Source organism: Trichechus manatus, unplaced genomic scaffold (assembly GCF_000243295.1).
Source record: "Trichechus manatus latirostris isolate Lorelei unplaced genomic scaffold, TriManLat1.0 scaffold00243, whole genome shotgun sequence".
NCBI lineage: Eukaryota > Metazoa > Chordata > Mammalia > Sirenia > Trichechidae > Trichechus > Trichechus manatus.
In genome coordinates, this window is record NW_004444179.1 from 2,065,044 (window position 1) to 2,092,978 (window position 27,935).

General features: G+C 37.8%; 1 pseudogene; it reads left to right on the plus strand.

Moving 5' to 3' along the window:
* LOC101361483 (G2/mitotic-specific cyclin-B1 pseudogene) lies at positions 1 to 26,608 on the plus strand (annotated as a pseudogene).
* The last annotated feature ends 1,327 nt before the right edge of the window (positions 26,609 to 27,935 follow it).

The following is a 27,935-nucleotide window of genomic DNA, read 5'->3' on the forward strand; positions in this document are numbered from 1 at the left end:
ATGCACGGCAGCACATCATCATTAAATGGAAGTGGTATATATGAGATCAGGCTTGAGCGGGATCTGAAGGAACAAGTAAGTTGCATGAAGAGGTGGCCCAAATGCCCATGGTCTCCACTCCTGTCACATCAACATCCGTCTCCCAGTCTGCATCTATGGCCTCATGGGGAATTCCTTACGATCATTTGACTGAGGAAGAGAAAACTCGTGCCTGATTTTCAGATGGTTCTGCATGATATGCAGGCACACCTTGAAAGTGGACAGTGGCAGCACTATATCCCCTTTCTGAGACCTCCTTGAAGAACAGAGGTGAAGGAAAATTTTCCCAATGGGCAGAACTTCAAGGAGTGTACCTGGTTGTTCACTTTGCTTGAAAGGAGAAATGGCCAGAAGTGCAACTGTATACTGATTCATGGGCTGTGGCCAATGGTTTGGCTGGATGGAAGGAACATGATTGGGAAATTGGAGACAATTTCCCTGAATGGGGCAAAGAAGTGAAGATATTTGTGTCTCATGTGAATGCTCACCAAAATGTGACCTCGACAGAGGAGGATTTTAAAAATTGAGTGGATAGGATGATGTGTTCTGTGGAAACCAGTCATCCTTTCTCCCTATTCATCCCAGTCATTGCCCAATGGGCTTATAAACAAAGTGGCCATGGTTGCAGGAATGGATGTTATGCCTAGGTTCAGCAACATGGACTTCCACTCACCAAGGCCAACTTGGCTACAGCCACTGCTGAGTGCCCAGTCTGCTAGCAGCAGAGACCAACATCGAGTCCTGATATGGCACCATTCCTTGGGTGATCAGCCAGCAGTCTGGTGACAGGATGATTATATTGGACCACTTTGATCATGGAAAGAGCAGCATTTTGTTCTTACTGGAATAGACACTTACTCTGGATATGGATTTGCCTTCACTGCATCCAATGCTTCTGCCAAAACTACCATCCAGGGACTTACAGAATGCCTTATCCAACATCATGGTATCCCACACAACATCACTTTGGATCAAGGGATTCACTTCACAGCAAATAAAGTGCAGCAATGGTACCATGTTCATGGAATTCACTGATCTTACCATGTTCTCCATCATATTGAAGCAGCTGGCTTGAAAGATCAATGGAATAGCCTTCTCAAGACACAATTATGGCGTCAGCTAGGGGACAAAACTTTGCAGGGTTGAGGCAATGTTCTCCAGGAGGCTGTACGTGCTCTACACCAGCATCCAATATATCGTGCTGTTTCTCCTGTATCCAGGATTCATGAGTCCAGAAATCAGAGGGTGGAAATGGGAGAGGCACCACTCACTATTACCCCTAGTGACCCACTTGTAAAATTTTTGTTTCCTGTCCCCACAACCCTCTGCTCTGTGGGTCTAGAGGTCTTAGTTCCAAACAGAGGAATGTTCCAACCAGTAGACACAACACTGATTACATTGAACTGGAAGTTAAGAATGTCACTAGGCCACTTTGGGCTTCACTTGTCTCTGGATCAACTGGCAAAGAAGGGAGTTATCATATTAGCTAGTGTGTTTGATCCTGATTATCAAGGAGAAATCAGATTGATATTACATAATGCAGGTAAAGAAAAGTATGTCTGGAATACAGGAGAGCCCTTAGGGCTAAGCCCTGTGATTAAAGTTAATGGAAAACTACGGCAACACAATTCTGACAGGACTACTAATGTAAAAGACCCTTCAGGAATGAAGATTTGGGTCACCCCACCAGGCAAAGAACCACAACTAGCTGAGGTGCTTGCTAAAGGCAAAGGGAATATGGAATGGGTGGTGGAAGAAGATAGTTCTAAATACCAGTTATGACCACATAGACAGTTGCAGAAACAAGGACTGTAATTGTTAAGAATATTTTTTCCTTGTTTATGTATGTGTGTGTATATGTATGTATACATATATAGAGAGAGAGGGAGAGAGCAATTATTTTTGCTTTCTTCCCTTCCTTATAAAATATAAGATGTAAATGAGGTTAGCACATTTTGGATTGTACTCATGTTTGTCCTTTCATGTTAGACTGAAGTATGACTTTGTAATTATCTTTATTTAGCAATTGTGTATGGTTAAGGAGATACGTGCAGGTGCCAAGCTGACAAAGTGTGGACTGTGATGGTTAAGGTTGTGGGTCAACATGGCTGGGCCATGGTACTCAGTGGTTTGGCAGTTATGTAATGATGTAATTTGGCAATTATGTAATGATGTAATTATCCTTCATGAAGTGATATGATGTGATCTTCTAATCAGTGGTAAGAGGAGTTTCCTCAGGGATATGGCCCACATCCAATATATACACGGACATTCTGGCAAGACTCGCTTGCTCTGGATCCTGCATCCAGCTCATCATCATCTGACCTCTGGTTCTTGGGACTTAAGCCAGCAGTTTGCCATCTGACCCGCTGATCTTGAGTTCATCAGCTCCTGTATTCACATGAGTCAGGAGAAGCCTCTAGCCTGACGCCTGGTCCATGGACTTGGGACTTATCAGCCTCCACAACTGCATGAGCGATTTCCTTGAATTAAATATTTATATATTAAATATGATCCCTGGTAGCACAGTGGTTAAGAGCTAGGCTGCCAACCAAAAGGTCAGCAGCTTGAATCTACTAGCCACTCCTTGGAAATCCTATGGGGCAGTTCTACTCTGTGCTACAGGGTAGCTATGAGTCAGAATCAACTCGATGGCAATAGGTCTCATATATATGCTTCACTGGTTTTGCTTCTCTAGAGAACCCAGCCTAAGACCTCAGCCTAAGACATTAATCTTTAAATATGAAAAATTTAGGTTAGAGTTTAGGGTTAGAGCTAAGAACATTGATTTATCTCATGTCAGGTTTCTGATATTATAGATAAATAGTCCTGATATTATAGATAAATAGTCCTGAGATCAATGTTCTATACAACTATTCTACACACAAAAATACATTTTGCCATCATAACCCAGTACACATTCATTTACTCATAAATGTAACACAAACTGAAAAGGAAAGAAAGTTTACTAAACATTTCTTATTATTTGTGTGATGTGTTTCATATTGTCTACTCAAGTCTATTCTAGTCTAGTCTTTTTTAGTTTCATTATATTTCATTTTAAATGCTGTTCCAACCTAATAAATAGATTTTATGATCCAAATATTTCTCAATCTGCAGATTAAAAAGCACTATAATAGGTTACAGAAGAGTTAAAAAATAAGAATAACAAGAAAGTAAATTTTAGTCTGTAAAACTAAAGAATTCTAAAAATGTGAACCTCTCCACAGTTCCACCATCCTTCACCCTTTAAGTAAACAAATAACATACAAGGAATGAATGATGTGAATGTGTCAAGCTGTCTTCAACTACACATTTTGTTTGGTATGACCTCAACATACATTCAAGTCAAGGAATCACAGAACCAATATGTTCATGTTTTCCAGCTCATTACTTTCAATTTAATTACCTTTGAATTATGTAGGAAAAAAACAAACTCTATTTTTGTTCAGGTTTCTAGGAAACGAAGCAATTGAAAGATGTTTTAAAAGCTATGGATGCCACAAGGCAAAGACTGCTGATGGACAAAGCCTCTGCTGGTTTCTTCAGAGGCTCAGAAAGCAAAACATTCTGTGCACAAATCTGCACCGTGTTAGGAAATGTCAAAGTGAAATCTGCAGGACTTGAAAAATGAACTGCTGAAGTCAAAACAATCATCAACTGGGTTTTCTGAAGCTGAATGAAAAAATTCTAATGATAAAAGTTACTCAAAAATATAAAAGCATATCGCCACGTATGTAGAAAGTAGAGAGTCACTTGAGATATGGAAAAAAGCATTTTGGTTTTTGAATAAGCTATAGGAGAAGAGGTTGAACGTTGGAGAGAAACTATAATTTTATTATATTATTTTTTAATCAAGTTCATTGTATGTTTGTAAAGCCAAGTAGACCTTTACTGCAGGGACAATGAATCATTTTGGGGGATTAGTGGTGTTTCAGTGGTAGAATTCTCACCTTCCATGCGGAAGACCCAGGATCAATTCCTAGCCAATGTACCTCAGGCACAGCCACCACCTGTCTTTCGCTGGAAGCTTGTGTATTGCTATGAAGCTGAACAAGTTTCAGCAGAGCTTCCAGACTAAGAAGAACTAGGAAAAAAGGCCTTGTGATCTACTTCTGAAAAATCAACCAATGAAAACTGTATGGATTACAACTGCCCAATCCTGTTGTGCCTGGGGTTGCCACGAGTCAGGGGCTGACTTAATGACAGGTAACAATAAATATCTATAAAAATTTTTGAGAGACAAATTACTGATCTGGCAATCTCAAGATTTAGTAGTCGAAAATTGAACTGTTTCTCAATGTGTTTATCAATGTATTATGAATTGTGTCACTAAATTTATTATCTAATAAACAGCTTGCAAGTTTTTAGTAATTTTGTAAATATAGAATAATTGTCAAAAATTAAATTTTGTACTTTTTGTGTTTCTTATTATTTTCTTTAATTTGTATACACAGATCTTTCAATATGGGTGGGAGGTAGCATGCCAATTAAACTAATGCAAGATATGAATACATATATGAATAGGTAAAATAGAACAAAGTCCCTGTAACGGACACTTAGACACACACACACACAAAGTGTCTTAGTCATCTAGTGCTGCTGTAACAGAAATACCACAAGTGGATGGCTTTAACAAAGAGAAATTTATTTTCTCACAGTTGCATAGGCTACAAGTCCAAATTAAGGGCGTCAGTTCCAGGAGAAGGCTTTCTCTCTCTGTCACCTCTGGAGGAAAGTCCTTGTGATGCATCAGTCTTCCGTTGGTCTGGGAGCATCTCAGTGCAGGAACCTCAGGTCCAAAGGACACACTCTGCTCCAAGCACTGCTTTCTTGTTGGTATGAGGTTCCCCTGTCTCTCTGCTTGCTTCTCTCTTTTATATGTCAAAAGAGATTGTTTTAAGACACTACCTGATCTTGTAAATCTCATCAGTGTAACTGCCACTAATCCATTTTATTACATCATAATGATAGAATTTACAACACATAGGAAAATCACATCAAATGATAGAATGGTAGACAATCATACAATACTGGGAATCATGACCTAGTCAAGTTGACAGATATTTTTGGGGGATACAATTTCAATCTATGACACAAAGTAAATGTGTTTACAACACAAAGTTCATTGGAATTTTTGAAGATTATACACAGACCTATACGTCACTATGAGTTTGAATCTACTCGACGACGAGTTTTTTTTTTATATGTAGATCTAAATTTTCTGACATTATGGAAAAGAGACAGCCAAATTAGATAATACATCATTTTCCATTAACAGCAACTGTCCAGACTTATCAATCTGCTAAAAACATACTATTTGAGCTACACTCACACAGAAAATTATTCCATGTATTATTACATCAACAAGAAAGAAATAATCTTATCACACACATTTATACAGAAGATTTAAAACAACAACAAAAATGAAACAATGAAACACTGTTTATCCAGACAGCTCTAATATTGATCATTTATAAAAATAGAGGAAAACTACAATGCAACTTAGGTACTTCAACTATTTACAGTTTACATCTTGAGTTATAACTTAAAAAATATCAATGAATAAGTTTTTGCTATGTATTAGATTATCATATCTAAATATAACACATCTTGATGTTTAACAGCTGATTTCATTAATAATCTAATCTGCTAACAAGTGACCCTAGTAATACTCTAAAAAGTTTTACAAGACACAAACCTTTGGACCTCAGAGTTAAGAGGGATACGTTTTTATGACTTTCCTTAAACTGGTATTACCTGATGGCCATGAGAAGTTTTGAGAGGGCAGAGGAGATGATTCTGATATAAATGGGATCAAGAAGACTGCATTCTCCTTATTCATTGTTGATGCCTGAAAATTCAAAATTAATGCCATTGCTTATGATTCACTTCTTTTAAAATTCAAATAAACCTAAGACCACTAACACTTTCGGATGGCATTAGACATTAAGCCTAATTTGATTTTTTGATCCTTTCCTGAAAGTAGGCTTCAACTGAGAGGAGGCAAAGGGGCTGTGGGGAACTTTGCATCCTGAGGGGTCACTGAAGTCCTAAATATTCAAGTTAGAAGGGCTGCATATTTACCAAGAAATTCAGTGCTTGGTTATCTTGCTTAGAATTCCTAAGGTCAAATTTTGAAACAAGGTAGGAATTGAAAAGATTTAAATATCTTAAATAAATTTTTTAAAAAATCTCTCCCAATGTTCTTAAATAAGACACATTTCATAAGAATTACATGTATCATATAAATATTCCAACTACGTATCTAGATTTAACAGTGCACTGTATGAGTACAACTCATTTTTCAAAAGAAAGCTTCTTAGAGAACCAGGCAGGGACAAATGTCAAGCAGATATAGTCAAGTTCATTGTAAAGAATGTTTATGCCTCACTTTTACAGTAATCCCCATCCACAGTCTCTCTTTCCGCGGTTTCAGTTACCAGCTGTCAACTGCGGTTAGAAAATGTTAAATGAGTAGGTAGCGTGATGAAATCTCACACCGTCCTGCTCTGTCATTCACACTTTTATTACTGTATATTGTTATAATTATTTTATTTTATTATTAGTTATTGTTGTTAATCTCTTACTGGGCCTAATTTATAAATTAAACTTTATCATAGGTATGCATGTATAGGACAAATGCAGTTTCAGGCATCCATGGGAGGTCTTGGAACATATCCCCCACGGATAAGGGGAGACTACTATACTGTGTTTGGATGAAAGGTCTTCCATTAGACTATCAAGTCTGTGTCACAGTTCTGGAGGCCACTAGTCCAATCAGGTTATTGGCTACTTGATTTCTTCTGAGTGCTCTAAGAGAGAAAATTTTCCACGCCTCTCTCCAAGCTTCTGGTAGCTCCAGTCATTCCTTGGCTTGCAGCTGTGGCATCACATGACTGTCTTTCCTCTGCCTCCCTGTCTTTGTGGATCTTCTTCTCTTTTATAAGGATATCAGTCGTATATGTTTAGGGTACACCCCACTCCAGTATGACTTCATGTTAACCTACCTGATAGTATCTTTCAAGAACCTATTTCCAAACAAGGTAACATTCACACATTCTGGGGATTAGAACTGCAACATACCTTTTGGAGAGACACAGTTTAATCCCTAACAGGTGATGAAGAGAGGTATTGATTCATTAGGCTCTTTCAAGTCCTAACACCGTTGTTTTGAAGAAGGCTGGGAGAAATAGGAGTTTTGATTTTTTTTTAAAGTTTTTATAGTGATAAAATATATAGAACATTTGCCATTTTCACCTTTGTTAAATGTACAGTTCAATGGCATTATATTCACAATGTTGTGCAAACATCGCCACTATGCGTATCCGAAATTTAATTATCAGCCCAGCTGGGAGGTGGTCTGCCTCTGTGATTCCCCATCCAAGCTGCCTATGCTCAGGCCTTGGACTCAGAGCATTCTCTCTCCCAGATTCTCTTCCTTGTCAGAGAAGGCCTCTGTGTTCTGAGCTCACAGTAACTTTCTCTGTCTCTACGACTACCAATGACTACTTAATTGTACATAATTCTTGTAGCTAAGGCAGAAGCTGGTCACCAGAAGGTCATCCTGTTTACGCCGAAAAACAAACTCAGGCTGCTCTTACCCCTTCCTCTGGCTTCCATGCACTCCAGCACATGCACCACTCTGGTTTATCTGTATCAGCCCCAGGGCTGAGTTCCTCTTTGTTCTCTTGCCCATGGCATACTGGGGGCACCCATGGAAGTGACAAAAAATATTCTATCCTTGGATGGGAGCCTTTTGGGAGAGTCTGGGTCTCAATAAACACCTCATCTGTCTGTCGTTGTCCTGATTACTGTAAGTAATGAAAGCCTGTGACGATGCCAGCGAGTAGAGCAATTATTCGTTCTGATCACAGAACCCTATGCTGTTCCACCTGATTTATTTCAGTCAGGACTTTGCAACCCCTAACACAAAATCTGTACCCAATAAGCTATAACTCCCCATTTCCCTCTTCCCAGCTCCTGGTGACCACTAATCTACTTTCTTCCTCTATGCATTTTTCTATTCTAGACACTTCAAATAACTGGGAACATAAAATGTTTTTCCTTTTGTGTCTGGCATATTTCACATAGCATAATGCTTGCAAGGTTCATTCATGTTGTTGCATGTATCAGAACTTCATTTCTCATTATGGTTGAATAATATTCCATTGTATGTATGTACCAGAGTTCCTGGGTGGTGCAAATGGCTAACATGCTTGGCTGCTAACCAAAAGCTTGAAGGTTCAAGGCCACCCACAGGCTCCTCAGAAGAAAGTCCTGTCGACATACTTCAAAAAAATCAGTCATTGAAAACCGTATGGAGTGTAGTTCTACTTTGACACACGTGGGGTTGTCATGAATCAGAGTAAACTCAATGGCTACTGGTACTAGTACTGTATGCGTATACCACATTGTGTTTATACATTCATCTGTTGATGAATATCTGAAATGTTCCTACATTTTGGCTATTGTGAGTAATGCTGCAATGAACATAGGTGTACAAGTATCTATTTGAGTCCCTGCTTTTAATAATTTTGGGTATATACATAGGACTGGAATTGCTAAGTCAGCAATTTTAGTTTTAATCAGCCAGGATATAATATAAAGTCACTTTGTACAGTTTTGCAGATTGTCCTCACCCAGACCATGTTAGGAAAATTATAGACTTTTTCCCTCTAACAATTAAGTTGTCATCTCTGTACAAGAGAATAATTGGGATGACATTTACAATTTAGAGATGGACAAGTGCAAGCAAAACAGAGATGCTACTATTTAGTGCTAATGGAAATATTATCTAAATTTTCTGGAATGCTGAATTCCAGTGAGCTCTTTGACCCAAGAAAAGAAAGAAAGAGGAAGAGGGAATAAGAAAATGAAACGTAAAAATTTACAAAAGACAAGAATAGGTTTTCTCCTAAACTATGTACTATTTATTCAGTAACTCCTACAAGGATTACTTTATTCTCCTGATTAAATACATTCCAAATACCAATCCACAGAGTTGTTAAAAATTACACAGCTACTTAGTGGCAGAGTTAACACTCAAACCCAGAGTCATGGTCTTTCTATTATCTGATGCAGGTTGTATACGATGTCATACTCCGTCAGACTCCTTGCTCATTTCATTGAGGTGTCTTACAATGCGATTACTTACTTACTCTACATTTTTTTTATCCTGATGACAAATAGTAACGTCTTTCTGCTTCCCAGAGTATATGCTATCAACAGAGCAAACAAGTTATTATGAACATAAAGCAAAAAAAAAAAAAAAAGATAGGAGGATGTTCTACTTGAGACAAAATAATGTATAAATTTTCACTGAGATCAATGGTAATTTTTTTTTCTCTCTCTCATGTTTATTAATGGAGTTGGAGTTAAGGAGGGGCTGAAGAATACAGAAAGTGACATTTAACATGTACTGACTAACCACTTTTTAAAAGTGTTTTTCTTTTTATTGTGTCTGTTAGTTGATTTTTTTCTATTATCTGTTAAATCACTCAATAGATCATTTTAGACTTATTTGTCTTAGAGTGATTCCAGTACTATATATAATTTTGTCTTGTCATAGCACATTGAGAAAGTTGCCTACTGGCGATGTATACTTGATTAACTAAGAACATGTATCAGGAGGAATTCTGAGACCATGGCACTATAGACAGAAGCACCATGCCGTCCCTTCACAGCAAGGACCCGAAAAACTAAGTAAAACAGAGACAAACATCAATCCTAGAAACCTAAGCATCAAACAAAGAGATAAAGAACTCAACCAAGCACTAAATGGTATAAGAAACTGACAGAGAACAGAAAGCAAGGAGAGTTATGAGCAGAGGTTCCCTATCAGCTAACACAGCAAGGATCCACCATCTTGGACCCCTGCCAGAGATCAGTAGACAAGGACTACAAAAAGCAGATTCATGGAGCTCCCAGCAGGAGACAAAGCACTCGGTAACCAGCAAGACATGCTTTATCACCCCCCACCCTACCTCCTCCTGCAGGAGAGTAACAGGAACAAAGAAATCGTCAACACCGCAAAAAAAAACACTACAAAATAACAATAAACTCACATCAATCAATAATTACACTGAATGTAAATGGCATAAATGCACCCATAAAGAGACACAGAGAGTGACAGAATGGATAAAAAAACAGGATCCATCAATATGCTGTCTACAAGAGACACACCTTAGAAACAAAGATGTAAATTTATTAAAAATAAAAGGATGGAAAAAAATATATCAAGCAAACAGCCACCAAAAAAGAGCAGGAGTGGCAATACTAATCTCAGATAAAATAGACTTTAAAACAAAATCCACCATAAAAGCAAAGAAGGGCACTACATGATGATTAAAGGGATGTTCCAGCATGAAGACATAACCATAATAAACATCTACGCACCCAATGACAGGGCTCCAAAATGCATAAAACAAACTTTAAGCACTGAAAAGAGAAACTGACAGTTCCACTATAATAGTAGGAGACTTCAACACACCACTCTCTGTAAAGGACAGAACTTCTAGAATTAAACTCAACAAAGATACAGAAGATAGAAAGGGCACAATCAGCCAACTTGACCTCATAGATGTATATAGAACACTCCACCTGACAGCTTCAAAGTACACATTCTTTTACAAGGCACATGGAACATTCTCCAGAATAGACCACATCTTAGGTCACAAAGCAACCCGCAACAAAATCTAAAACACTGAGAAAATACAAAGTATCTTCTCTGATCACAGCACCAACAAAGTACAAATTAACAACAGGAGGAGCAAGGGAAAAAAAATTAATTACATGGAAACTAAATAACACCCTGCTTAAGAACCACTGGGTAATAGAAGAAATCAGAGATGGAATAAAAAAATTCCTATAATCAAACAAGAATGAAAACACATCATACCAAAACCTTTGGGACACAGCAAAGGCAGTCCTCAGAGGACAATTTATAGCAGTAGATGCACACATCAAAAAAGGAGAAAGGGGTAAAATCAGAACTTTAGTTACACAACTTGAACAGATAGAAAGAGAACAGCAAAAAAAGCCCACAGCCACCAGAAGAAAGGAAATAATAAAGATCAGAGAAGAAATAAATGAAATAGAGAATAGAAAAACAATAGAAATAATCAACAAAACCAAAAGTTGGTTCTTTGAAAGGATCAACAAAATCAATAAACCACTGACCAAACTGACAAAAGAAAAACAGGAGAGGATGCAAATAAACCAAATAAGAAATGAAATAAGGGACATTACAACAATGAGGTACCATCTCACCCCAGCATTACTGGCACAAATCAAAAAAACAGAAAATAACGAACGTTGGAGAGGCTGTGGGGAGATTGAAAATCTCATGTACTGCGGGAATGCAAAATGGTACAACCATTTTGGAAAACGATATAGCACTTCCTTAGAAAGCTAGAAATAGAAATAACATATCCAGCAGTCCACTCCTAGGAATATATCCTAGAGAACTAAGAGCTGTCACACGAATAAACATATGCACACCCATGTTCACTGCAGTGTTGCTCACAATAGCAAAAAGATGGAAACAACCTAGATGTCCATCAACAGATGAATGGATAAACAAACTATGGTACATACACACAATGGAATACTATGTAATGATAAAGAACAATGATGATTCTGCAAAACACCTCACAACATGGATGAATCTGGAAGGCATTAGGCTGAATAATAAGTCAATCACAAAAGGACAAATATTGTATGAGACCACTACTATAAAAACTCATGAAGAGGTTTACACACAAAATGAAACAATCTTTGATGGTTAGGAGGGAGGGGAGGGGTGTGGAAAAACACTAAATAGACAATAGATAAGTGGTAACTATGGTGATGTGTAAGACAGTGCACAATACTGGGGAAGCCAGCACAGTTTGTTCAGGGTAAGGTCATGGAAGCTCCATGGACAAATCCAAACTCCCTTAGGGACTGAATTGTGGGGCTGAGTGCTGTGGGGATCATGGTCTCAGGGAACATCTAGCTCAACTGGCATACCATAATTTATAAAGAAAATCTTCCACATTCTACTTTGTTGAGTAGTGTCTGGGGTCTTAAAAGCCTATAAGCGGCCATCTAAGATACTCCACTGGTCTCACCCCTTCAGGAGCAACGGAGAATGAAGAAAACTAAAGACACAAGTGAAAGACTAGTCCTTTGGACTAATAGACCACAACTCTTATGGCCTCCACCAGACTGAGTCCAGTACAACTAGATAGTGCCCAGCTACCACCACTGAATGCTCTGACAGGGATCACAATAGAGGGTCCCGGACAGAGCAGGAGAAAAATGTAGAACAAATTCTAACTCAAAAAGAAAAGAAAAAAAAAACAAAAAAGACCAGACTTACTGGCCTGACAGAGACTGGAGAAACCCCTAGAGTATGGCCCCCAGACACCATTTTAGCCCAGTAATGAAGTTACTCCAGAGGTTCGCCAAAGATTAGACAGACTCATAGGACAAAACGAGACTAAATGGGCACACTAGCCCAGGGGCAAGGACTAGAAGACAGGAGGGGACAGGAAAGATGGTAATAGAGAACCCAAGGTCAAGAAGGGAGAGTACTGACATGTTATAGAGTTGTTAACCAATGCCATAAAACAATATATGTACTAACTGTTTAATAAGAAGCTATTTTGTTCTGTATCACCTTCATCTAAAGTTCAATTAAAAAAGGAAAACGTATTTACTTCCAAAAAAAAAAAAAGAACATGTGCCATCTGGGTTAATTGACAGCCAATGTTTGTGGTAATTGATTTACTAACCTCGTTTCAATTGATGTAGTGTATATATTAATTCTCTTCAAGCTCTGAATAGCTAAAGAAAAAGGGGAAGGGACATTTAACAAACTAGCAAAAGTTATGCACTCATTTTTCTTAAAAAGAAGAGAGAGAGAGAAACGTCATATGTGGTAGCAGAAATTATCATTAAACATCTCTTACGGGAATAAAATGTTTTTTGCTGTTTTTTTCTATTTTAAATATAATCCCAGTCTCCCAGATTATACATTATATGAAATTTTCACCTACTCAGAGTGCGTTCGTTTCACATCTCATCTGTTCTGTGAACAAGTTGGGATAATCATTTCCGCTGTTTTCTTTTTTTTTCTTTAACAGCATAAAGAACCTGTGATGAGTTGACAGCACAGGATTATCCATTCTGTCGTTTTCAGAATACTGACTCACCACAGCACTCCTGTCCCTTTGCATTCCAGATTCATATCCACATCGATGGATGATTACACTGTATTCTTATCTTTATTTCATAAATCTTGTTATTACAGGCAGTCTTTAAAATCCAAAAGCCAGAAACTTAAGCAAAGACACAAAATTTAAGTCTAAGAAACTATTATTCAAATTCTAGACAATACAAACTCTTTGAAGCATTCTTTATTTTCAACCACTGTGTTTAAAAATACCACTTTCCCACAGTTAGTAGTTAGAATTTCATCATAAAATACTCTCATAAAAACTATTTAATTTTCCACTACAGGGAGGGAGGGTTTGATCTCTTATTAAACATTTTATGGAAAAGTCTAAAAGCGCTTTCAATTATTTATCGGAATTGAAATACAGGCCTTGGAAACTGCTGGCATTACACACACACACATAATACTATCATCTCACTGCGCGCCATTAGGTCATAAAACACTGCTGTAGAAACATCTCTGGTACAGCTGCTGGTGCTCATGCAACTTTTACTACAGTTATAAAGTCATTTATTACATTTTCTTTATGGTGCTAATGCATTGTGGTCTGTTACTTCACTGTTCTCACTGTGATAAAGACTGAAATGTACAATACTGTGCAAAAGAAACAGGCCTGATATCACAGCCTGTTGCATTAAAAATCTCTTAGATAAACTTTAAAAGTCCATAAAAATATTAACAGGGGATATCAAAAAGGAAACATTTTTGTGGGGCATTTTTTGTCATTTATTTCATTGCTCCCATAGATTTTTTTTTTTTTTTTAATTTGTACTTTGTCAAAATACACTCAGGATTATAAGAGTATCTGACTGAGTTCTTGTTTTGTTTGTTTCCTTGTTTGTTTTCCTTAATCACAATATCATCATTGTGTGAGAACATAATTTGCAATTCACTAGGAGGAACAATGACTATGTAATTTCTCAAATCATCACATGAAAAGAAACAAAGTCATTAAAAGATAATAATGTCCAGGGACCCAAAGGTACACATAATTGATAATTACATCTTGTTCAAATTGTCTAAACTTAACTCTCCCTCTGATACAATGATACGTAAAGCAAATGCAGCTTTTTTTTGAGAAAAAAAATCAATTACATTAATTAACTCCCACCCTGTGCTTAAAGCTTCTTTAGCATTTGACACCCTGTGCTAAAGCTTCTCTAGCACTATAAGGGGAAATGTATTCCCAGACCGGGGTCCCTTTGGGAACTTCTTGGTGTTTGGATTAGAGCCGCCGCTGCTGCTGCTGCTGCTGCCTCTGTGTCTTCTTTGGTTCCCTTTGTCTCCATGTTTTCTCTTCCTCTCTTACTGCAGAAGGATTGTTCAAAGAATGAGAAAAAAAGAATTCAAGTGAAGCAGTAATCTGTATAAGTGTTTCTTGAAGCTGGACATCCTATTTATGGATACCTTTAAAATATTTTATTTACCCCAAGGAACAACCAGAATCAAGAAATACATAACATTTGATGAAAAGCTTAACTTTTGTGTTGTTTTTAAAATTATATGGAATTTTGTTCCATTCTCAGTTTTGCTATCTTTGTAATGCAAATGCATTTACATTCTACTATCAACATGGTTTTGTAAATTTGTTACAGCATTGAGCTACCAAAATTTTAAGAATAGTTCTAAGTATTATCATATCACTAAAATGACTTCATATTGACAGAGAATTTGGAGCTGATTAGGCTCTTGGAAATGGTTGACCTTACTGTCTCATTTAACTAAGAACTGAAAATACCTTTTTCAATAAGAGATATCTCATGTAGCTGTGTACTACATACACTATTAGCTTTCAACCTGTTTAGTCTCAAGATAAGACATAGCGGGGGAAATGGGACCAGTTTCTTAAAGTTCAGACTTCCACACAGAAATGAAAGGTGAAGTCACTGGGACGTTTGGTACCTTCCTCTACCGGCTGCACCCTGCAGAAGCAGCCCAGTATGAGTTGCTCTTGAAGCTTTGATTGCAATTTGATTACAAACAGAATAAACCAAGACTCCTGGTCTTGCATATTGATATCAAAATGGAACTAGTATTCTAAATTTTGTCTTATAAACTCTAACTCATTAAAAGTACAAGAAGTTTAGGGAAATAAGACAGAAGAGCTGTATGCATATTCAAATTAATAAGAAATACAAGTATATTAGTTAATAAAACATTATTTTGAAAGCTTATCTACTTAACTCTGGCCTATTGAATACATTCCAAGTATTTCTAAAGTCAATGTCCACTATATATTTATGCATTGCTAATAAGATCATTACATTAATTTAGAGAACATCAAGAATAAATTCATTCTACCAAAGATAATTTTTTAAAAAATCAGTCTCTTAAAAATATGAACATCTTGGGTGCATTTCTATGTTATATTCTGTTAATTAGGATACATTCTGAGAAATATTGTAGAGAACAAAATTTTGTGAACTCACTGAGAATCTACCACATAAAATCCCTAAATTATTGTACTTAATATATGCCTGTGAAGCAGCGGTGATAAAGTCAAAAAAGATTCTTTACATCAATGGTACCTTTTTAGTATAGATCCCATATATTTTATCTGAACCAATAATATTTATCTTTATAAATGCATATTTAAATATATATATTTATTATATTTACTATTTCTGTAAATATCATATAATATGATATTTATGATTTATTATATTCACCACCTGTCTGTCGGTTTGTTGTATTGTGGTGGCTTGCATGTTGCCGTGATGCTGGAAGCTATGTCATTAGTATTTCAAACAGCAGCAGGGTCACCATGGTGGGCAGGTTTCAGCAGAGCTTCCAGACTAAGACAAAAAAGCAAGTCCCCACAACCTACTTCCAAAAATTAGCCAATGAAAACCTTATGGATCGCAACAGAATATTGTCCAACATATGCTGGAAGATGAGCTACTTACATTGGAAGGCACAATGGCGGCAACAATGGACTCTAACATACCCATGATTGTGAAGATGGCACAAGATCAGGCAATGTTTCGATCTCTTACACACCAGGTCACCGTGAGTCAGAGACTACTCCGCAGCAGCTAACAACAACATTTATGAGACATAATATTTACTTTATTCATATATAATACATATTGTTTTCTAAATTAGAAAACCAAGGGAAAGGAACGACGGGTTTTTCTCATTCTGATGTGAGATTTATAAATCAAGGTACGTATATTGCATATTTGAAGCAAATGGTTTTATACCAGTGATTCCCACCCTATTTTTAGTTCTCTAAATGTGTGGAAAATAAGTAGCATATTCTACTTTATCCTGCTTATACAAAGTGATACAGTTATTTTTTTCAAAACTGGAGACGTTTCATTGCATTGATTTTGTCTACTAATTTTTCTTTTAGACTACTAGACTCAAGGGAATGAAGATTCATATCGCAGAGCAGTCTGTTTAGACACACTCTTGCAAAATGCATTGGTTAGTGAACCAGAAACTGTGCTCATTGTTTGGGTCAGAGGACGTTAAAATGTGTCAAAGCCTTAGAGTTAGATAAGAAAAGCAGTGGCATTTTCAGCATTAGGAGCAGACATGGGTGGAAGCGGAGCAACTTACTAATCATCTGCCAGACCATTTGTAGATCACATGGGAAAATACCCTATGGACTTGAAGGAAGGGAGACATTGATTTTGTTGGGCTTCGTGTGTGGGTACGTGTGTTTCCCCAGTTTATTACTTTCTGTTAAAATAAACTTAAACTTGTCAAAATATCCTACAGCACATTAGGTTTTAACTCACACGTATTCAACGTTGCACATGGTTTTAACTTACACGTATTCAACCTTGCACACGAATTACATGTTTCATGAAAAATGCGTCAAACATGCCTCCAGGAACACAGAGATGAATAAAATATGGTTAATGGGTTTTCCTACTGTCCAAGAGGCTGAAGAAAATTGAGCAATGGTAAAACTTGGCTCCATCCCAACTGAGATGTTGACGAAGTCTAATCTTGCTGATTATTTGTAGGATTCCCACCTGCTCTTAAAGACATTAAAATTTTAAGTTGTGCTTTTATAAACTGGATCATATGTCTTGTTTCTCCATATGCTTCCTAGCAGGCCTAGGGAGTTCCTAGCACTTTTTTAGACAGATGAAGCCCTGCGATATGATTCATCATCATACATAAGTCCTGGGTTATTACCATGTCTGTGCCATTTGGAAAATGGTGCTTACACATTTGATATAAGGTGATAGAATGGAATGAGATGTGCATAGTTAACTCAACTACAGACTTGAAAAACAGAATGCATTTCCCGGATAAGTAGATGAGAATTACCGAGGATTAAATCCCCTGTAGGAAACTAATTTCAGAAGCAGATGGCACTACACAACTTTGATGGTCCTTCAGTTTCTTTATTGCAAATAAAATACTTGCTAGGTTTGGTAAAACAAGAGTAGAGCACAGCTGTCTTATCAGTACGTGTTTTGATAAGGACGCCTAATCAGGCTTTAAGTGATACGACACTGTTAAAAAAAAATCCTCACGTCTGTCGTTTCATATTGTTATTAAACATAATATGTCCCAATGATGAGGCATCAAGTATTAGGGCTCCAGGGATGATTCATTGGAGAAAAATAAGTGTAAACCACAGGATATTTGCAGGAGACAGGGGCATTCATTCTGACATAAAAGGAAGCCTAAAGCACAATGGTAGAATAAAAATTGTAATTAACTTCTATGAGCTACGAGAAAATGTAAACCATTTTCAGTTTTATATAACTTTGATTGGATCATGGTTAGATTATTTCTGGAAATATGTAAAGATAGGTAGTGCCCTATCCATCTGCAAATTTTAATTCACTTTATAATTCAAAGTCTTCCAGTTTTCACGTCTGTACTCCAGTGGCATTTTGGACACTAAGGGATTTATCATGATGTAGTAATTATCTGTTTAAATGCAAGTCTCCCCTACTGAGTGGAGAGAGCTTTGAAAGCAGGGATCATGTCTCATTCTCTTTTGTAACCCCAGCACCTGGCACAATGCTAATTACTTGATTAATTATTTGACTGAGTAAACAAACCAATGATAAATGTAATATAGCATTGAATTTATGACTAAAAAATAGGATTGAAAGATAACCCTGGGAAGAATGGGTGGAGGTAACTCCCTATTTACTTACTGATTTTTAACCTGTGGGTAGTAGAAGGATACGGCCTGTGTCAGAGACGGTCAAATATATACCACTGCTATCTAGATCAGAGGTCACACACCCAAAAGGCTACAAAAATTGACAGAACTAACCTTACGGAGAATGTGTCGTACTGCTTCTTCTGCTATCAAGAGTATTACTTTCCTAATTATATTATTCTTCAAAATACAGAGCGTGCCACACGATATGGCCTAGGGGTTGAGCCCTCATCTGGATGCTCCACAGAAAGGCAAATCATTGAAAACAAAGTAGAGTTATTTCAGGGGAAATGCAGTAAACACTTCTGAGTGGGGAAATTCTAATGACGTACTTGGAATACTACTTAAGAGTGTGCCATAAAAAAAAAAGTCAGGTACATACAGGAGGTCAGCTGAACAAAGAAAGAAGGACACCAAACAAATGGGTTGTCCTCTCCTCCCACAGACATGAAGGAACCAGCTGATGCCCTAAGTCAGTGATGCTCCAGTCTTTGTGGCTCACAAATCTCTTGGGAAGTTGTCATATGATACATAAAATAAAAGAGTAATTTAAAGCACAAAATATTTTCTTGTCAATCTGATTATCATAAAATATTGCTCTATTGAGGTCATGGTTATATAATATTTAATGATATATAAATAAAATTTTCCACTTTTACTGTATATATATATGCAGCATATATACTCATGCTGCTCATATTACTTAAATTAATTATTTGAGAAAACATGATTTGTTGAACACTGTATTTCAAAAGTGACATAGCCAAAAATGTTCAGTTTGGGGCCCAAATGAGTACTAAAATCTATCCTCACATTTGGAAATGTGGAATTCTTGCATTTACTGATTGAAAGATCAATCGATTTTCGCAAGAATAGACTTTTTGCAGTGCAAATATGGTCTTGTCACTCCCTCCCCCCATCCACTGTCCGATGGCTTCATATTGCACTCAGGATGAGGATCAACATCTCTGGGGCTCACAAGATGTCCTGCGTCCTGGCACTTCAACCCCTTTAGTGCCGTCTCCCACCATACTCTCCTGAGGGTCTTTGATCATCTCTCGGTTTCTCAAACTTCCTCATTCGTTCCTTTCCTAGGGCCTTTTCATAAGTTTCTTTTATGAGTACCTCTTGGTATGTCCCTTTCCTGTGGCTAGATTTCAGATCAAGTTTTACTTCTTTGTTGAAACCATTCCTGACCTGAGTTTTTCTCTTTGATTTATGTGCATATGTGACTGGGTTCTTCCTTCACAGCACTTGCCTCATTTTGTCATTACACTTTTATGTGAGTGAGAGTCTCATTACATGTGTCTACTCCACTAGACAGTAAGCATCATGAGAGCAGGCCACCTGCCTGTTTTAAATCCTCATTGGTACTCCAGGATCCAAACAGTCACTGAGGCACCTTAGATTCTCCTTACGTATTTACTGATGAAGGCCTACATGATTCAGCTGTTACAATACAGATGTGTTCAGAGGTCTGCTGACTTTTTAACAGTTAATAAAGCAAATATTCTCTTATTTTTATTATTATTAATTGGAAACAATGTTAAATAAACCAGAATCCTAAAACTGGTGCATCAAATCAATTGAATGAAGAGAAATAGAGAGGATATAAGGAAGTGGGAGACACTAATAACACTAATTATAAGAAATGTATTCCCCATAAGATTTCTTTTTGGGAACTTCCTACATAGAATGGCAGACACTAGCAGGAGAAGTGACACACAAATGCAGAGTAGGAACAAGGTGGGAAAAAAGCTGGGAGACTAATGGGTGAAATAAGACCAAGTTACGGAGTGTGGCAAAGCAAGGGACAGTGACACATTATGTTTAGATCTTTTTTAATCTTTTTTTTTTTCTTTCTCTCTTTCCTTAAGACCTTGCCTCCATTTGGTGTGCAGGATCAAACATTTCAGTATACAGAAAGAGCTTCATAATAAGTGATAGGCATATTTAGATCCTTCCTTTGAAGAACAGTTTCATTCCTCAATCTTTTTTAGTATTTCATTCTTTTTCCTCTTTGTATCTAAGCATTTTATAACTAAACTCCATAGAGCTGTTAATTTAAACTCTCTTCATGGTAGTTCCATTATTTTGTGGTGGAAAAGCAGTTTGTTAATGAATAGAACTGCCCTCCTCATCCTTTTTTTCCCATAGATTTGTTAATGGAATTAGATAGTTTACAAGAGCCCATCTAATAAAATAATGTCAAGAGTACAATGACCCTCTTTAAGGGAAGCAACAATGGTATGAAGAAGAAATAGGGAGCTCATAATATAAGAGTATGATCTGAGTAGGAGTTTTAAGATATCAAACTACTACCCATCAGAGGTCAAAATAAAGTTAGCCTACACTGTAGCAGTAGAAAATAAACGAGTTTCTAGGTGCAGTGCTCTTGACTAGTTGACTGTCTTTAGTTGTTATATATATTTTACTGTGAATTGTCTTTAAAAAGTCATACTTTAAAAGCATTGGTAATCCATTTAATTATTTGATTTACCTTGAGTGCCAGGTAGAGGGTATAAGTCCAGACCTACACTTAAAAATTCTCAGAAGAAATCTAGCCAAGATGTAAGTAAAAATTTTTACACTTGTTTTCTTGCGTGTGAATAATCGCCTTACATTTCATCCCTTCCCACCTGGTAGGGAACGAATGTCATACCACATGGAGTTCCTGAGAAAGTGGAGGCAGGATGTGCAAATAAGGGACCAAAGAAAAAAAAGTACAACATATTAAGTTTTATTTTCTTGGGAGCTGAGTTTTAGCTAGCATATAATGCAGACTTCTTGGAGACAATCCTTCAAAAGCTCAGAGCATGCGATTCTTCTGCAAAAGAGGTATCAGTTAAAGAGGTCATACCAGACCTCATTAGGGTGGGTCCCATTAGGCACCCATTTCGGGTGGTCTTAGACCTAACTACTTCTGAGATATAAAAAAAGCAAAATAGACACCGAGACACTCACAGGGAAAAGACAGACACCAAGGAACACCAAGGAACTCTGAGGAACTCCCAAAGCTAACGACAAAAAAAGACCTTCCCCAAGACCCAGGACCTGAATTCAGACTTCTATCTCCTGAACTGTGAGAGAAAAAAATTTTTTTTTCTTTAAATCCACCCACTTGTGATGTATTTTGATATGGCAGCAAAAGACTAGCTGAAACTGTCTACTCCTAATCCACACTGTGTGAGGTTGTACTTCACTGTGCCGGGACACATATTTCCTGTTCATCATCCTATTGCAACCCACTTGCTGCTCCTCAGGAGAAAGATGTGACATCTGCTTCCATAAAGATTTGCAGCCTTGAAAACCCTATGGGGTCACTATGAGTCAGAATTGACTCTCTGGCCGTGGGCTTTTGATTTTCTATAACTCATATGATCCAGGTTAGGTTTAAATGAGAATATACATAATGTGCTTGGTACAGGGCATAATATGTAATAAGAATTGAATACATGTAGTCATGATTATTACTCCTGATGTAAGAATACATCTTTGAATACTCCAATTTATAAGAATTTCACAACTGCCAAAAATACAACAGTAAACTCTTTAATATTTCTGAGGTAAAGTAAAAATAATTGGAAAAGCAGGTTGGGATGTGGATGAAAAAGATTTATTTGAAACCTAGTGTTTGGATTTTTTTTTCCCCTTTGGGCAGTAGGAAAAGCAATTAAATGTTATTGTTTGGTTATCTAAAACCTACCCTCACCACCCTGCAAAAAACAAAACGAAAGAAGCAGAGTGCTTCTAGGTCTTTGTACAAGGAAAAGAAGTCCCAGGAATGGAGAAATCAGAATTGAGAAGTTGAAATCAAAATTTAGCTGGAAGCAGAGCAGAGATCAGAGGCTGAGAAATATTGAATCTTACATCAAGCGCAATAGTTGAAATGGACTCTAATTGGAAGGTAGACATAAATTCCACCAGTTGTGGAGGTGAAGTAAATGGAATAAAGACCAACATGCTGAGGTCAGAATGCTCAGGACCTCCAGCTTGCTGCGGTGGAATGGCTGTTGCTCAGTGGTAGCTTTTGGTCCCCAGCTTATCTGGGGCTTCTGAGTTCTGCTTCTTCCCTCTGAGTTGCTGCCTGGTGAAGAGGAAGCCACGGCACTTCGAGTCACCAGGAACACGAAAACTAATGCTGAAAATATGGGAAAGACCAGTATGGCAGGCACCAAGCAAGTGCCTGTGGCCACTGCTGCAGCCTCCAAACCCGGGCTGAGGCCAAGAATAGCTCTTGGAGACATTGGTAACAAAGTCAGTGAAGAGCCACAAGCCAAAATGCCTCTGAAAAAGGAAACAAAAACTTTAGCTGCTGGAAAAATTATTGCCAAAAAACTGCCCAAACCTCTGGAAAAGTCACCTTTGCATGAGCCTGAGCCTGATCCAGAGGCTATTAAAGAAGAAAAGCTTTCGCCTTAGCCTATTTTGGTGGATACTCCCTCTCCAAGCCCAATGGAAACATCTGGATGTGCCCCTGCAGAAGAATATCTGTGTCAGGCTTTCTCTGATGTAATTTTTGCAGTGAGTGATGTGGATGCAGAATATAGAGCTGATCCAAACCTTTGTAGTAGATATGTGAGAGATATCTATGCTTATCTGAGACAACTTGAGGAAGAGCAAGCAGTCAGACCAAAATACCTAGTGGGTCAGGAAGTCACTGGAAATATGAGAGCCATCCTACTTAACTGGCTAGTGCAGGTTCAAATGAAATTCAAGTTGCTGCACGAAACCGTGTACATGACTGTTCCCATCATTGATTGGTTCATGCAGAACAATTGTGTGCCCAAGAAGATGTTGCAGGTGGTTGGTGTCATTGCCATGTTTATTGTAAGCGAATATGAAGAAATGTACCCTCCAGAAATTGGTGACTTTGCCTTTGTGACTGACCACACTTACACTAAGCACCAGATCAGACAGATGGAAATGAAGATTCTAAGAGCTTTAAAGTTTGGTCTGGGTCACCCTCTGTCCCTGCATTAGTTCAGAGAGCATACAAGATTGGAGAGGTTGTTGTTGAGCAACATAATTTGGCCAAATACTTGATGGGACTGTGTTGGACTGCGATATGGTGCACTTTCCTCCTTCTCAGATTACAGCAGGATATTTTGCTTGGCACTGAAAATTCTTGATAATGGTGAATGGACACCAACTCTACAGCGTTACCTGTCATACACTGAAAAATCTCATTTTCCTGTTACGCAGCACCTGGCTAAGAATATAGTCATGGTGAATCAAGGGCTTATAAAGCACATGACTATCAAGAACACGTTTGCCCACCACTCTTATTCAACATTGTGCTGGAGGTCCTAGCCAGAGCAATTAGGCTAGAAAAAGAAATAAAGGGTATCCAAATTGGTAGGAAAGAAGTCAAAGTATCTCTATTTGCAGATGATATGATCTTATACACAGAAAACCCCAAAGAATGCACAAGAAAACTACTGGAGCTAAGAGACGATTTCAGCAAAGTTTCAGGATACAAGATAAACATACAGAAGTCCATTGGATTCCTTTACCCCAACAAAGAGAATGTTGAAGAGGAAATCACCAAATCAATACCATTTACAATAGCTCCCAAGAAGATAAAATACTTAGGAATAAATCTAACCAGAGGTGTAAAAGACCTATGTAATGAAAACTATAAGACACTACCGCAAGAAACCAAAACGGACCTGCATAAGTCAAAAAACATACCTTGCTCATGGATAGGAAGACTCAACATTGTGAAAATGTCAATTCTACCTAAAGCGATCTACAGATACAATGCAATCCAGATCGAAACTCCCCCTGCAATTTCTAATGAGATGGAGAAACAAATCACCAACTTCATATGGAAAGGGAAGAGGCCCCGAATAAGGAAAGCATTACTCAAGAAGAAGAACAAAGTGGGAGGCCTCACACTAGCTGATTTTAGAACCTATTATACTGTCATGATAATAAAACCAGCCTGGTACTGGTACAACAACAGATACATAGACCAATGGAACAGAATTGAGAATCCAGATACAAACTCATCCACCTATGAACAGCAGATATTTGACAAAGGCCCAAAGCCCATTAATTGGGGAAAAGACAGTCTCTTTAACAAATGGTGCTGGCATAATTGGATGATCCATCTGCAAAAAACTGAAACAGACCCATACTTCACATCATGCACAAAAACTAACTCAAAATGGATCAAAGACCTAAACATAAAATCAAAAATGATAAAGATTATGGAAGGAAAAATAGGGACAATGCTAGGAGCCCTAATACATGGCATAAACAGAATACAAATGATAAGTAACAATGCAAAAACACCAGGAGAGAGACTAGATAACTGGGAGCTCCTAAAAATCACTTATGCTCATCAAAAGACTTCACCAAAAAGAGTCAAAAGACAACCTATAAACTGGGAAAAAATTATTGGTTACGACAAATCCGATCAGCGTCTAATCTCTAAAATCTACAAGATACTGCAAAAACTCAACAACAAAAAGACACATAACCCAATTAAAAAATGGGCAAAGGACATTAATAGGCACTCTGCCAAAGAAAACATTCAGGTGGCTAACAGACACATGAAGAAATGCTCACAATCATTAGCCAATAGAGAAATGCAGTTCAAAACTACAATAAGACACCGTCTCACCCCAACAAGGCTAGCATTAATACAAAAAACACAAAATAATAAAAGCTGGAGAGGTTGTGGAGAGACTGAACCACTTAAACACTGTTGGTAGGAATGTAAAATGGTACAACCACTTTGGAAATTGATTTGGCGCTTCCTTAAAAAGCTAGAAATAGAAGTACCATACAATCCAGCAATCCCGCTCCTTGGAATATATCCTAGAGAAATAAGAGCTGTCACACAAATAAATACATGCACACCCATGTTCATTTCAGCACTGTTCATAATGGCAAAAAGTTGGAAACAATCTAGGTGCCCATCAACAGATGGATGGATAAACAAATTATGGTATATTCACACAATGGAATACTATGGATCTATAAAGAACAATGATGAAGCTGTGAAACATCTTATAACGTGGAGGAATCTGGAGGGCATTATGCTGAGTGAATTTAGTTAGTCACAGAAGGACAAATATTGTAAAAGTCCACAATTATAAGAACCCGAGAAAAACACAGAAGAAAACATTCTTTGATGGTTATGAGGGTGGGGAGGGAGGGTGAGGGTTATTCACTAACTACATAGTAGACAAGAATTATCTTAGGTGAAGGGAAGGACAGCTCACACTACAGAGGAAGTCAGTACAACTGGACTAAACCAAAGCTAAGAAGTTTCCTGAATACAATCAAACACTTCAAAGGACAGAGTAGCAGGAGCAGGGGTCTGGGGACCATGCTTTCATGGGATCTCTAGGTCAATTGGCATAACAAAGTTTACTAAGAAAATGTTCTGCATCCTACTTTGGTGAGTGGCAACTGGGGTCTTAAAAGCTTGCAAGCGGCCATCTAAGATGCATCAATTGGTCCCAACCACCTGGAGTTAAAGGAGAATGAAGAACACCAAAGACTCAAGGGAAGTATTAGCTCAAGAGGCAGAAAGGGCCACATAAACCAGAGACTTCCTCAGCCTGAGACCAGAAGAACTAGATGGTGCCTGGCTACTGGCTACCACCAATGACTACCCTGACAGGGAACACAGCAGAGTCCTTGATGGAGCAGGAGAAAGGTGAGGTACAGAACTCAAATTCTAGTAAAAAGACCAGACTTAATGATCTGACTGAGACTGGAGGAACCCCAGAAAGCATGGCCCCAGACTCTCTGTCAGCCCAGAACTAAAACAATTTCCAAGGCCAACTCTTCAGACAAAGATTGGACTCGATTGTGGGACATAAAATGATACTCATGAAAAGTGTACTTCTTAGCTCAAGTAGATACATGAGACTAAACGGGAAGCTTCTGTCCGGAGGTGAGATGAGAAGGCAGATAGGGTTAGGAGCTGGTTGAATGGACATGGGAAATCAGGGGTGGAAAGGAGGAGTGTGCTGTCACAGTACAGGGAGAGCAATTAGGGTCACATAACAATATACGTATAAATTTTTGTATAAGAGACTAACTTGAAATGTAAACTTTCACTTAAACTGCAACAGTAAAGAAAAAAAAACAAGTATGCCACTTTTAAACATGCTAAGATCAGCACTCTAGCACAGCTGAATTCTGCACTAGTTCAAGCTCTAGCCAAGGCTGTGGCAAAGGTGTAACTTGTGAACTTGAGTTGGAATACTATAGTATTTGCAAATAAAATCAGCACAATGCTATGTGCCGTCTGTATATATTAAAAAAAATACTCAGGACCCAAATCTTCAAATATGAGAAATTTTTTATTTTATAAAGAATGATGAGTATCATCTAGGATCTGGAAGGCTCCTTAAAGAAAGAAAACTGGGCTGCAGAGCATAAATATAGGTAATATTATATATAAGATATCATAGTATTCCTGGATCCTTCTCTATCAGGTCATAATATATATGATTATTTAGTCTTTGCATCCAGTTGCAAAGATTCTTGCGAGTAAAAACCATTTGTTTAACCATTATTTTTGTATTAAACCCCATAACTCATGAAACCGTGGTTTAGTACCTTTGCTGTTGTTAGTGTCGTCAAGTCGGTTCTGACTCGAAGTGACCTTATGTATACCAGAACAAAAAGCTGTCCGATCCTGATCCATCCTCACAATCATTGCTGTGTTTGCAGACACTGTGTCAATCCATCTCACTGAGGGCTTCTTCTTTTTTACTGTTCCTCTACTTTACTGAGGGTGATGTCCTTCTCCAGGGACTGGTCTGTGCTGATAACATGTCCAAAGTAAGTGAGACGAAGTCTTGCCCTCCTCATTTCTAAGGAGCATTCTGGCAGAACTTCTTCCAAGACAGATTTTTTTCTTTTTTCTGGTAGTACGTGGTATATTCAATATTCTTCATCAACACTGTCATTCAAATGCATCAATTCTTCTTCGATCTTCCTTATTCATTGTCCAGCTTTCCCATGCATATGAAGTGATCGAAAATACCATGGCTTGGGTAAGGCATGCCTTAGTCCTTCAAGTGACATCTTTGCTTTTTCACACTTTAAAGAGGTCTTTTGCACAGATTTGCCCCATGCAATACGTCATTTGATTTCTTGACTGCTGCTTCCATTGGTGTTGATTGTGAATCCAAGTAAAATAAAATCCTTGACAACTTCAATATTTTCTCCGTTTATCATGATGTTGCTCATCAATCCAGTTGTGAGGATTTTTGCTTTCTCTATGTTGAGGTGTAATCCATACTAAAGGGTGTAGTCTTTGATCTTCATCACTAAGTGCTTCAAGTCCTCTTCAGTTTTAGCAAGGAAGGTTGGGTCATCTGGGTATCACAGGTTGTTAATGATAGCATGATCTTCTTCACATAGCCCAGTTTCTCAGATTATTTTCTCAGCATACAGATTGAATAAGTATGGTGAAAGGATACAAGCCTGACACACCCCCTTTTCTTATTTTATTCCACCCAGTATCCCCTAGTTCTGTTCACTACTAGGAACAAATATGTG